Source organism: Nothoprocta perdicaria, unplaced genomic scaffold, assembly GCF_003342845.1.
Source record: "Nothoprocta perdicaria isolate Ctin4 unplaced genomic scaffold, notPer1 scaffold_59, whole genome shotgun sequence".
In the NCBI taxonomy this organism is placed as follows: domain Eukaryota; kingdom Metazoa; phylum Chordata; class Aves; order Tinamiformes; family Tinamidae; genus Nothoprocta; species Nothoprocta perdicaria.
Genome location: NW_020455854.1, coordinates 1,226,827 through 1,235,709, shown reverse-complemented (window position 1 = coordinate 1,235,709; position 8,883 = coordinate 1,226,827). Strand labels below are relative to the sequence as shown.

The window sequence follows — 8,883 nt, the reverse complement described above, 5'->3', positions numbered from 1 at the left end:
GGGCGCCGGCAGGAAGGTGCGAGCGCGGAGGTGCGGGCAGTCCGTGCGCATGCGCAGGGAGCGGCGCTTCCCGCCCGGCAGGAAGTTGCCCGCGTGGGCCGGGGAGCGGCTGGGGAAGGGGCGGGCCGCGCGGGGAGGGGCGGTGCTCGATGTGACCACGCCCCCGGGGGCGTGGTCTGCGATGCTCCGTTGCCAGGCGCGTGTTGCCTGGCAACGGCGGGGCCTAGGCCCGGGCCCAAGGCCGCCGCCATGGGCTCCTTCCACGCGGCCCACGGGGCGAGCGCGGCGGCGCGCGCTCGTGTCCCGCAAAACCTGGTATAAACAAACGTGAAGGGACGAAAAACACACACAGACATACCCATACAAACCCCTACACCTTACAGGTCCTGCTCAGCAGCAATTATGACCACTAAGCGCAGCTCCGAAAGCGCCCCTCTCACGCTTGCTCAAGGGCTGCAGCTTCAGTTCACTTCCAGGGCAGCACAGCCCTTGCTTTTCTCATGGCTTAAGTGCTCTGGAGATGGATGGAGAGATCCACAACAGTGGGTGGGTTGTAAAAGGAAAATAAAAGCTCCAGTTGTGGCCTTCCAAACAAACCAAGTGGCTGGGCCCAGCTGAGCCTGAAGCCGGAGAAGTTAGGACAGGTCAGAGCACCTCTTACTGCTCSTGCGCTTGCCTGTCATGTTGGCTGCTACTGGATGTCATTAAAACCAGTGGCTTAACAGGCCCTAAAGGGGAGCCGCATGCTCACAGGGATATTGCAGATGCTCACGGCCACATCAGAGGATTAAACAAAATGYGAGAGAGAGAGAAATAAATAAATCCTCCACGAGAGTGTAACTAACTGCAAGGCTTACCAAGATTACCACTGAACAGCCCCTGTTTTTCCGCTGTAGATTTCCTCCCGCTTGGATTCTTCTAATCCTGGCCTCTCTAGTGCCAAACAGGAGCCCCCCGACTGCAGCCTTGCCCGCGGATCCCATTCCTAGGATTCGCTGCGTGTTGGTGCCGGTTTCCCCCGGCCAGGTAGACCAGCTGCCTAGCTCTGCGCCGCTTCTCCCTGTTTGATAAACACAAATAAATCCCACATGTGGGAAAGAGCCTCAGTCCTGAGCTCCAGGGCGACCCAAGTTAGGTGCCCCAGCGCTCCGTGGTGGCACCGGGAAAGGTCCCCAAAAGGACATTGGTACCAAGGTGAAACCCCTCAGCGGGAGGCTTGGGGCTCGTGGCTGGGACAGGCCCAGCTCCCACGAGACATGAACGGCTGCTGCCAATTACCACCTCCAAAACCTCCAGCAACCCCAAGCCGAGCCAAGCTACACGCCGTGCCTGCACGTGCGCTTCTCCGGGGCTGGAATTGCCTCAGGTCACCCCTTATCTCAGTGATTTCATCCAGSAATCACAGCTGCGCGTTCAGAGGCYGGGTTACCATGGTGACCATTAAAAGGGTAATAAGATTATGGCCGGTTGTTATTCCCAYGCGCCGTTTGTTGACATGTGCTGTGGGGCACGCGCCGCGGCGCGCAGCAAGCTCCTGCCGCGCGCTCCGGAGGCGCCTGCGGCCATGAGAGCCCCCAATAAACCAAAGTTGCCTTCCCAAGACCCCAGTCCTACTGCAGACCTGGAGTTCCTAACGAGGATCCCCACACATTTCCTGGGGGAATTACAGGGGGAAGGTGGGACCTCTCAGGACAGGATTGGGAGCTGAGCACACGCTCTGGCTTTTTGCCCTGATTTAAAAACCTCTGCCCCTAGGGCTGAAAAACCTCCTCGTGGCTCCAACTGCTGCTGGAATAACAGGTCTTGTGCTGTCTCACCTGGGAATTTGAGTTGTTGGTGCTGGAGAAAACTAGAAACCGGGAGTCCAACTCTCACCAGCATCACTGGTAGAGCAGTGAGGAGGAGCATGTCCAGGGAATGCTGCTGTGACCAGACCCTTCAGCCCATTTTCCARGTCCTCCTCGTTGCTGGAAAGCCCATTTGTTAAATAAAACACATACTAGCACCCTGAACCTGACTAACTGCACCCCTATGMTCTAACTTGTGGCCCCTAACTTCATTCCCTGCTTTTCTGCTTCCTAAGGAGGGAGGACATGGGATCCACACCACACCCCCCTAATCAGCCCCACCTGTGAGCTCTCCCAGTGCTCAAAACACAAATTTCTGGGTTTTGGGGTTTTTTTTGTAACTTTCTGTCTGAAGAAGCAGAGTAAGGGAAATACCATGGCCCAAGAAGCCAAGGGGACATAATGCGTGAAAATCATTCCTCACYGCATGGTTTGGCCATTCATTATCTTTATTATAAACACACACACAAATGCCCTGCATCTCAATTCGAAACCACTTCATAAAGCATCCCACACAGCTCCAGCCTCGGTTCCTGCTTGTTCAATCACGCACCCAAATTCCCACTACACTTAATTGTTTTGTTCAAATTTTGCAGTTTGGATTTTGCCTCCAGGGCGAGTCTAAGTCTTAACTCCAATCAAGCAGCTGTCTATACTTCTCTTCAGATCTGGCGGGGTCTAGGTTTCCATCTCATTTCATTGTTCTTACCACAAATTGAGCAGTAACTCATCCGGCGTATAACAAATAAATGAGAATCTCGACACACTTCTACCTTAATTGATTGGAAGGGAAGGGTTAAGCTGTATTGCACGAGGGCCATAAAGCCACTTGGGAATGCAAAGAAACATTACCTTTTTAATGGCAGCCCCTGCCTCCCTGTGTCTCCTAAGTGCCTTGGCTATAGGAAATTGGTGAGCTCTATAAAACACAGCAGGTCCAAGGCGCTGCCTGGAGATGCCCTTGGCCACAGCCCTGGGAGSCCCAGAGAGCCTTCCTGGGTATTTCTCCCTTGGGAAACACCGGGAGAGAGGCAGGGGAACGGGAGGCTGGTTAGCGCCGCTCCTGCGGAGTGGGATGCAGCGGGAAGTCGCGTCTGAGCTCCGGCTCCCTTGGGAACACACTGGCCTCCGTGTGGTGGCAGTGAGGGCGCGGAGCCARGGAGCTGCTCCCCTGGAGGGTCCCCGGGGTCATCTGCAGATCAGAAACCCGGGAATCTCTCCTAAATTCCTGCAGAAATGCAGCCACGTCGAGGCTGGAACAGAACCAGCTGCGTGGCCAGGGCTCGGAGGTGTTGGGAGGCAGGGTGGGGAGGCAAAGCGCCCCTCGGGACCTCGCTGCCCCGAGGAGGGGCAGGACAGCACCCGCCTGCACACRGCCGGGGGGCTGGGCTGTCCCCAAACTGCTTTCGCCAAGGAGAGGTTTTGCTTCGGAAACAACCTGCCCCATCCCTGGGCTGGCGGGAGGCTGGGGACRTTGGGGAGACCCCCAGGGCCGAGGCCCCGGGCAGCCCGCGGGCCGGGCAGCAGCCAGGGCACAGTGGGCGCGCGGGGCGCACACTCCTCTCCTGCGGGCACCACCRGGAGTTTATTTTTGCTCTCCATCCAGTCTTAATTTAGCTCCGGGGGCCGTGCCAGGCCGGAGAGCTGCCTCGGGGCGCCCGCATGCAGCCAGGCAAGGGCACAGCCGGGCAGCTCGCGCCCACCTCCGTGCCCTGCCGCGCCAGCAGCCCGGCCCGTTCCACAGGGAAATGCAAGCGCTGCAGTGYGGGGCTGATTGCAGCTCAGGGCTCCGGTGTCGGGAGCAGCATCTCCTTGGCCAGCCCTCGGGTGTTGGGCGCCGTGGGGCCCTGGTGCCCGCAGAGCCAGCGGCCGTGGCCAAGATGCTGCAGGATGAGTGGAGGAGCTGCCGAGTGCCTGGGCAGGAGGGGAGGCTGCTGCTCTCGCCCTCTCTCTGCTCGCCTCCGAGCACATCCGATGCTCCCAGGGACAAAATTCCCAGTGGAGCCGTCCCCGTGGGCAAGCTCCTGCACAGGAACTAGTGCCTGGTTGCTCAGTCGGGCACCATGAGGGAGCTAATGGGTTTTATGGAGCTCGGCGCGGGCGGGGAGGGAGCGGAGACACAGCGGTCGGCACCAGGGTTGCCAGGGAGCGACCGCTTCGCAGGCAGCGCAGGGCGGACGGGCCCATGGGGCAGAGGGGCCCGTGGGGCAGAGGGGCCCGTGGGGCAGCCAAGCCCCTGCCCTGCGGGGCTGCCTGGGGCTGGTGCCGCTCGCAGCCCTCTCCACGCCTCGCGCTCCCGCTCGCCCGGCCCATCAGCCGGCGCATTAAATGTTAACATGGTGGTGGCTCCGGGGTGAGTGCGCGGCTGGGTGGGTGCCAGGCCCCGGCGCCGCACCCAGGGGACCCCCAAGGCTATGGGGAGTGCAGGTGTGGAGGAGGTCCCGCTGCACCCCTCGGGGGCTGCCCCGGGGGCACTGGGCACACAGAGAGCAGAGCCCGGCCGGGGCGGCACCGGGGGCACCCAGGGGCTCTGCAGAGCTGCCCGGCCCGGCTGCCGGGCGGCAGAACCGGTGCCGCTGCAGGCCGAGCGCCGCGGTGGCCGCCGAGCGGCGGGCGCTGGAGCGCGGCCCGGGGCAGGGCTTGGCCGCGGAGCCGGGCAGCCTGACGTGGCCGTGGGGCCGGCTGCTCTGGCCGGCGGGGCAGCAGGCGCCGCGCCAGCGCCCGGCAGCTTTCCGCCCACGAGAACCGAACGGCCATCGGTTCCGGCCACGCAGGGAGCTGGGGCCGCTGCCAGGGCTCCTGCCGGCCTCCGCCGGCTCCGGGYACTGCAGTGAGTGCGCCCGGCCTCAGCTCGGCGGCGCCCGGGCTGTGCCGCGGCAGGGGGTGCCAGGCCGGCAGCGGCAGCCAAGGAGTTAAGTTCCCCGCCTCGCCGCAGGAACCGGGAGCTATTAATACCCGCACGCCGGTTTATCTGTCAGAGCGAGCCGGCGGCTCCGGCAGCGACACGAGCCCTGTGAGCGGCACGCGCCGGGGCCGCAAGTTTCCGCCTGCCGCCGCCCTGCGCGGGCCCYGCAAACTCTGCCCGAGCGCAGGGCRCTGCCGCGATGGGCGCCGGGCRCCGCCGAGGAGCAGCCGCCCCCTGCGCTCCCTGAGGCGCCCGCCCGGCTCCGTCCCGTGCGTGCGGCCCCCCCAGCTCGGGCAATGGGGGGTGCGGGGCGCCCGCCGCCCGCCCGCCTGCCCTGAGGGCTCGGGGCCGCCCGCTCGCCCGGCCCGGGCCATGGGAGCCCCGCGGAGCACAGGGCACGGCCAGGGCAGCAGCACAGGCGACGAGGGACACGGCGGAGCCCAGCACTGCCCGCAGGCTCAGTGAGGAGCCGGAGCTCCCGAGCATCCCAACTCCGTCACTGCCAGCCCCTGGTGGCACCGGCCGGGCGAGGGAAGATGCCAAGAGCTCCGCGGTGCTGCCCGGCCCGGAGTCGCCTTTGGACGGGACACGAGCCATGGATTCCTTCTGCTTCGTGTGCTTCCACAAAGAGGAGCTGCAGCCCCTGCGCCCAAGCGGGTGAGTCCTGCGCCCGCTGCCYGCACGGCGGCTGCTCTGGGAGGGCGCTCAGAGGGATCCTTGGTTTTCCGCCCCTCGCGTGAAGCTCTGGACTCCCAGAGGTGCCCGTCCTGCTGACTCCAGATCTGCCGGGCCCCTGCGGGAGTCCAGGGTGGCCCTTTGCCCCTTGCAGGCTGCTGGGCTCCCCGGGGGATGGCACATCCGTGCCCTTGGCCAGGGCCCCGAGCACCTGCAGAGCCGCAGCTCCAGTGTCCCTTGTGCAGCCCATGGGGCACAGGGCTTGGTCTGTGCCCGCTCCCACGAGCGCTCCCGGCCTGACCCCGCGCCCAGGGCCCCACTGCTCTGCCACGGGCTGGGGCACAGGCTGGTGGTCCCGTGTGGGGCGCTCCGGAGCCCCATGACGGCCGGGCATCGGCGCCTGCCTCCCTCCCAGTGCTGGCAGGGCCTCTCCCGCCCGCAGCCAGGGCGAACGCGCCCCACTGAGCGAGGCGGGTGGCAGGGAGGCAAACGGTGGCACGTACTGAGCCCGGGCACCCCCACAGGCACCGGCTCTGCCGGGAGCCAGGGAGCACCCGGTGCCCRGCCGGCTCTGCTGGCGCCTGCCCACTGAGGGCAGCTCCTGCGCTGGTATCGCTCCCGACCGGGCTCCCGGCCACGTCCCCTTGGCAGGACAGAGGGCCAGGGCGCACGCAAGGGCCCCGCTGGGTTGCTCTGGTAGCGGGCAGGACACTCTGCCCACCCCGTGCCCGAGCAGGTCGGCATCTCCTCCCGCGCAGAGCTGGCTGCCTGCCGCGTGGCCAGCGGGCAGCCTCCAGCATTGCAGGATGTTTCGGGTGCCCCGCAGCAAGGGGTGGGCAGCTCCTGCCGTCAGATCCGTGAGCCTGGGAAGAGCCCGGAGCAGCTGGGCTGGTGGCATCTCCAGGGCTCCCCTCCCGCAGCTGGATGCAGGTGTCAGGACTGGCTGCGCTCAGTGTTCCATGGGTGGCACGAGTTTGCTGTTCTCAGCCGGGGCAGGAGAGTGACCGCTCCCCAGCAAAGTGCAGGGCGGGTGCCCCCTGCCCGGAGGCTCTTCCCAGCTCTTCCCGGGGCGCCGTTCCCGTCCCGCAGTGCTCCGCAGCTGCGCCGGGGCTGCTCCTGCCGCAGGGGACATCCTGCGCGCTCGGCTTGTGAGCAGGGCCGCACGGCAGCCCCGCAGCGCGGCCTGCGCCGGCGGCGCCGCCTCTGCCTCCGCTCCCTCGCTAGATGGTGCCAGGAGAACGGGCTGCGAGCGGCGCGGGGCCGCGCGGGGCAGCCGGGCCCGCCTGTCGCGGTGCCCGCGCTGCCTCCCGCTTGCTCTGTGAGACCATCCCTTGCTGTCGGGGTCTGGAAACGCTGCCAGGCGGTGGCTGTGGGGACAGAGGTGCCGCGGCCCAAGGCAGCGACTCAGGGCCTGCTGCTTCCCCAGGACTTGCACCTGGACCAGGAGAAGCGAGACAGTGCTGTGCCCCCCCRTCCCACCTCCTCCCCGTGAATAAACCTGTTCTGTCTCTTTTGAAAAGAAACCCCTTTGCCTTTTTATTTTCTTTTGCCTCCCAAAGCAGCAAATAGTCATCAGTAGGCTCCAGAGTTAACACGCACCACAAGCTGCCTGCAAGGGGCTTGGGCTGCCCAGGGACGGCACCTGTGGCCTCGGAGAGGCCCTGGGGGGTGGTGGCAGCCCCAGCCCTGCTGCSTCCCCGCAAATACCCCCGGCACCGCTGCCCTTGGCTGTGGTGGCACCCCGAGGCCCCCGGTGGGCATCACTGTGGCCAGGCCCCCAGCAYGGCCCGGAGGAGCTGCAGGCCCCTGGTCTCCAGATGCCTCCAGATGCTGCAGGACACGGGGATGAAGGGCTCCCCCTGACCCTGCTATGGGGGTGACGGCCGGGGAGCCCCGAGCTCCCCAGGGCACTGGGGTCGCCCTCCCTCAGCCGCGCGTGGCCGGCGCTGCCACCGGGCGGGCGGGAAGCCTGGCATTCACCTGGCGAGCCCAGCTCTGCCCCGCTTGTTGGGAACCACCTGCTCTGCGCCCAGAAAACAACCTGGGCAAGGGAAGATAAGGGGGTCCCAGGGGTGCCCCAGGCCTGGCACGTGCGGCTGATCCCCGCTGCGGCCGAGATCCCCTGCTCGGGACGTGGGGCTGTTCCCTGGGCCCCCTGTGCACGAGGCGGGCACGAGGCAGGGACAAGGCGGGCATGGGGCGGGCACRAAGCTGCAGCATATTTGGGGCGCTGCCGCCGCGGTCCCCCCCGGCCGCGGGCTCCCCAGGCGCCGCTTCTCGTGCCTGACCTAGAAACAGCCCGTGGCTATAAATAGGAGGCCCTGGAGCGCGGCGGAGCGCGGAGCGAAGCCCCGCGAGGAGGCGGCCGCGGGGCCGCGAGGTGACGGGCGGCGTGGCCGAGCCGGGACCCGGAGCAGGGCTGGCAGAGCAGGGGCACCTGCAGAGCCGCTGCGATTGTTGCCCGCTGCCGTGCCGGAGCACGGGGACGGGGCAAGGCCAGGCTGCACACCCGGCACACAGCAAGGCCAGGCCGCACACCTGGCACACAGCAAGGCCAGGCCGCACACCCGAGGTGCCCGTGGAAGGGTGCGAGGGCACCGCTGAGGGCCCCAGGGAACTTGGCAGTGCCAGCACCCGCTGCACGTGGCTGCTGTGGCCTGTCCTGCTTGCCCGGCCTGAGTGCTGGTGTCCCGGTGTCCCCCCAGCCTCGCTGCAGAGCGCGAGCAGGGCAGCAGTGCCGGAGCGGCGCTCGGCGGCAGCGACACCCGAGTGTCACAAGTGAGTCAGCCTCGCACCTCCCAGCCATTCATAAAAAGACTAACTGCTCCCTGCGCTAAAGCGGGAGCGCGTCGGAGCCGGCAGCTCGAGGTGGTGAGTCAGTGTCGACAGCTCCTCCAGCAGCCTCGGCTCCCCGCGGCGCTGCGCGAAGGCCACGGCCCCGCGGTCCCATGCGGGCGCTTGGAGCACGCGGWGCGCCCAGAGCCGCCTCACCCTGCGCGGTGCCCTCAGTGTGCGGGATGCAGTGCGGAGCCTGCGTCCAGACTGCACGAGTGCCGGCATTTCCGTATCCAAAGGGTCCTGCCATGTCCCCCATTGCTCTCACCACACTTCCCGCCTTGCCAACGCTTTTGCAGCCGCGGGCACTGTGGGCATCCTGCAGGTGTAAACCCCGGCCCCAGCTGCGGGAGTACGAAGGGACCCGGCGCCCGCAGACCCTGCGGGTGAGTGGAGCCGGGTGAGCGAGTGCCGTGGCGCTGCTCCCCTCTGGCTCACAGAGATGAAGCCCCAGGCGCCTCCCAGCCTCTAAAACTCCTAAAACTAAAACTCCCCCGTGGGACACGGCCCCTGCTTGGGAAATGCCTCAGCTCCACCGATGCTCGCAGAGTCTCTCCAGTTTGGGAGTTGCCTTCAAGCCAAAACAGTCACTGGGTCCCCCCAGCTGGAGCCGTGATAGGG

At 66.1% G+C, this 8,883-nt stretch overlaps 1 protein-coding gene across 3 annotated transcripts in view; it reads right to left on the bottom strand.

The window, feature by feature from the left end:
• Positions 1–1,861, bottom strand: part of XPO6 (exportin 6) — a 53,266-nt gene extending 51,405 nt beyond the window's left edge. For all 3 annotated transcript variants that reach the window (XM_026048981.1, XM_026048982.1, XM_026048983.1), the window contains exon 1: positions 1,818–1,861. The gene's annotated coding sequence lies outside the window, so the exon portion shown is untranslated. The remainder of the gene's footprint in view (positions 1–1,817) is intronic.
• Between the last annotated feature and the right edge of the window lie 7,022 nt (positions 1,862–8,883).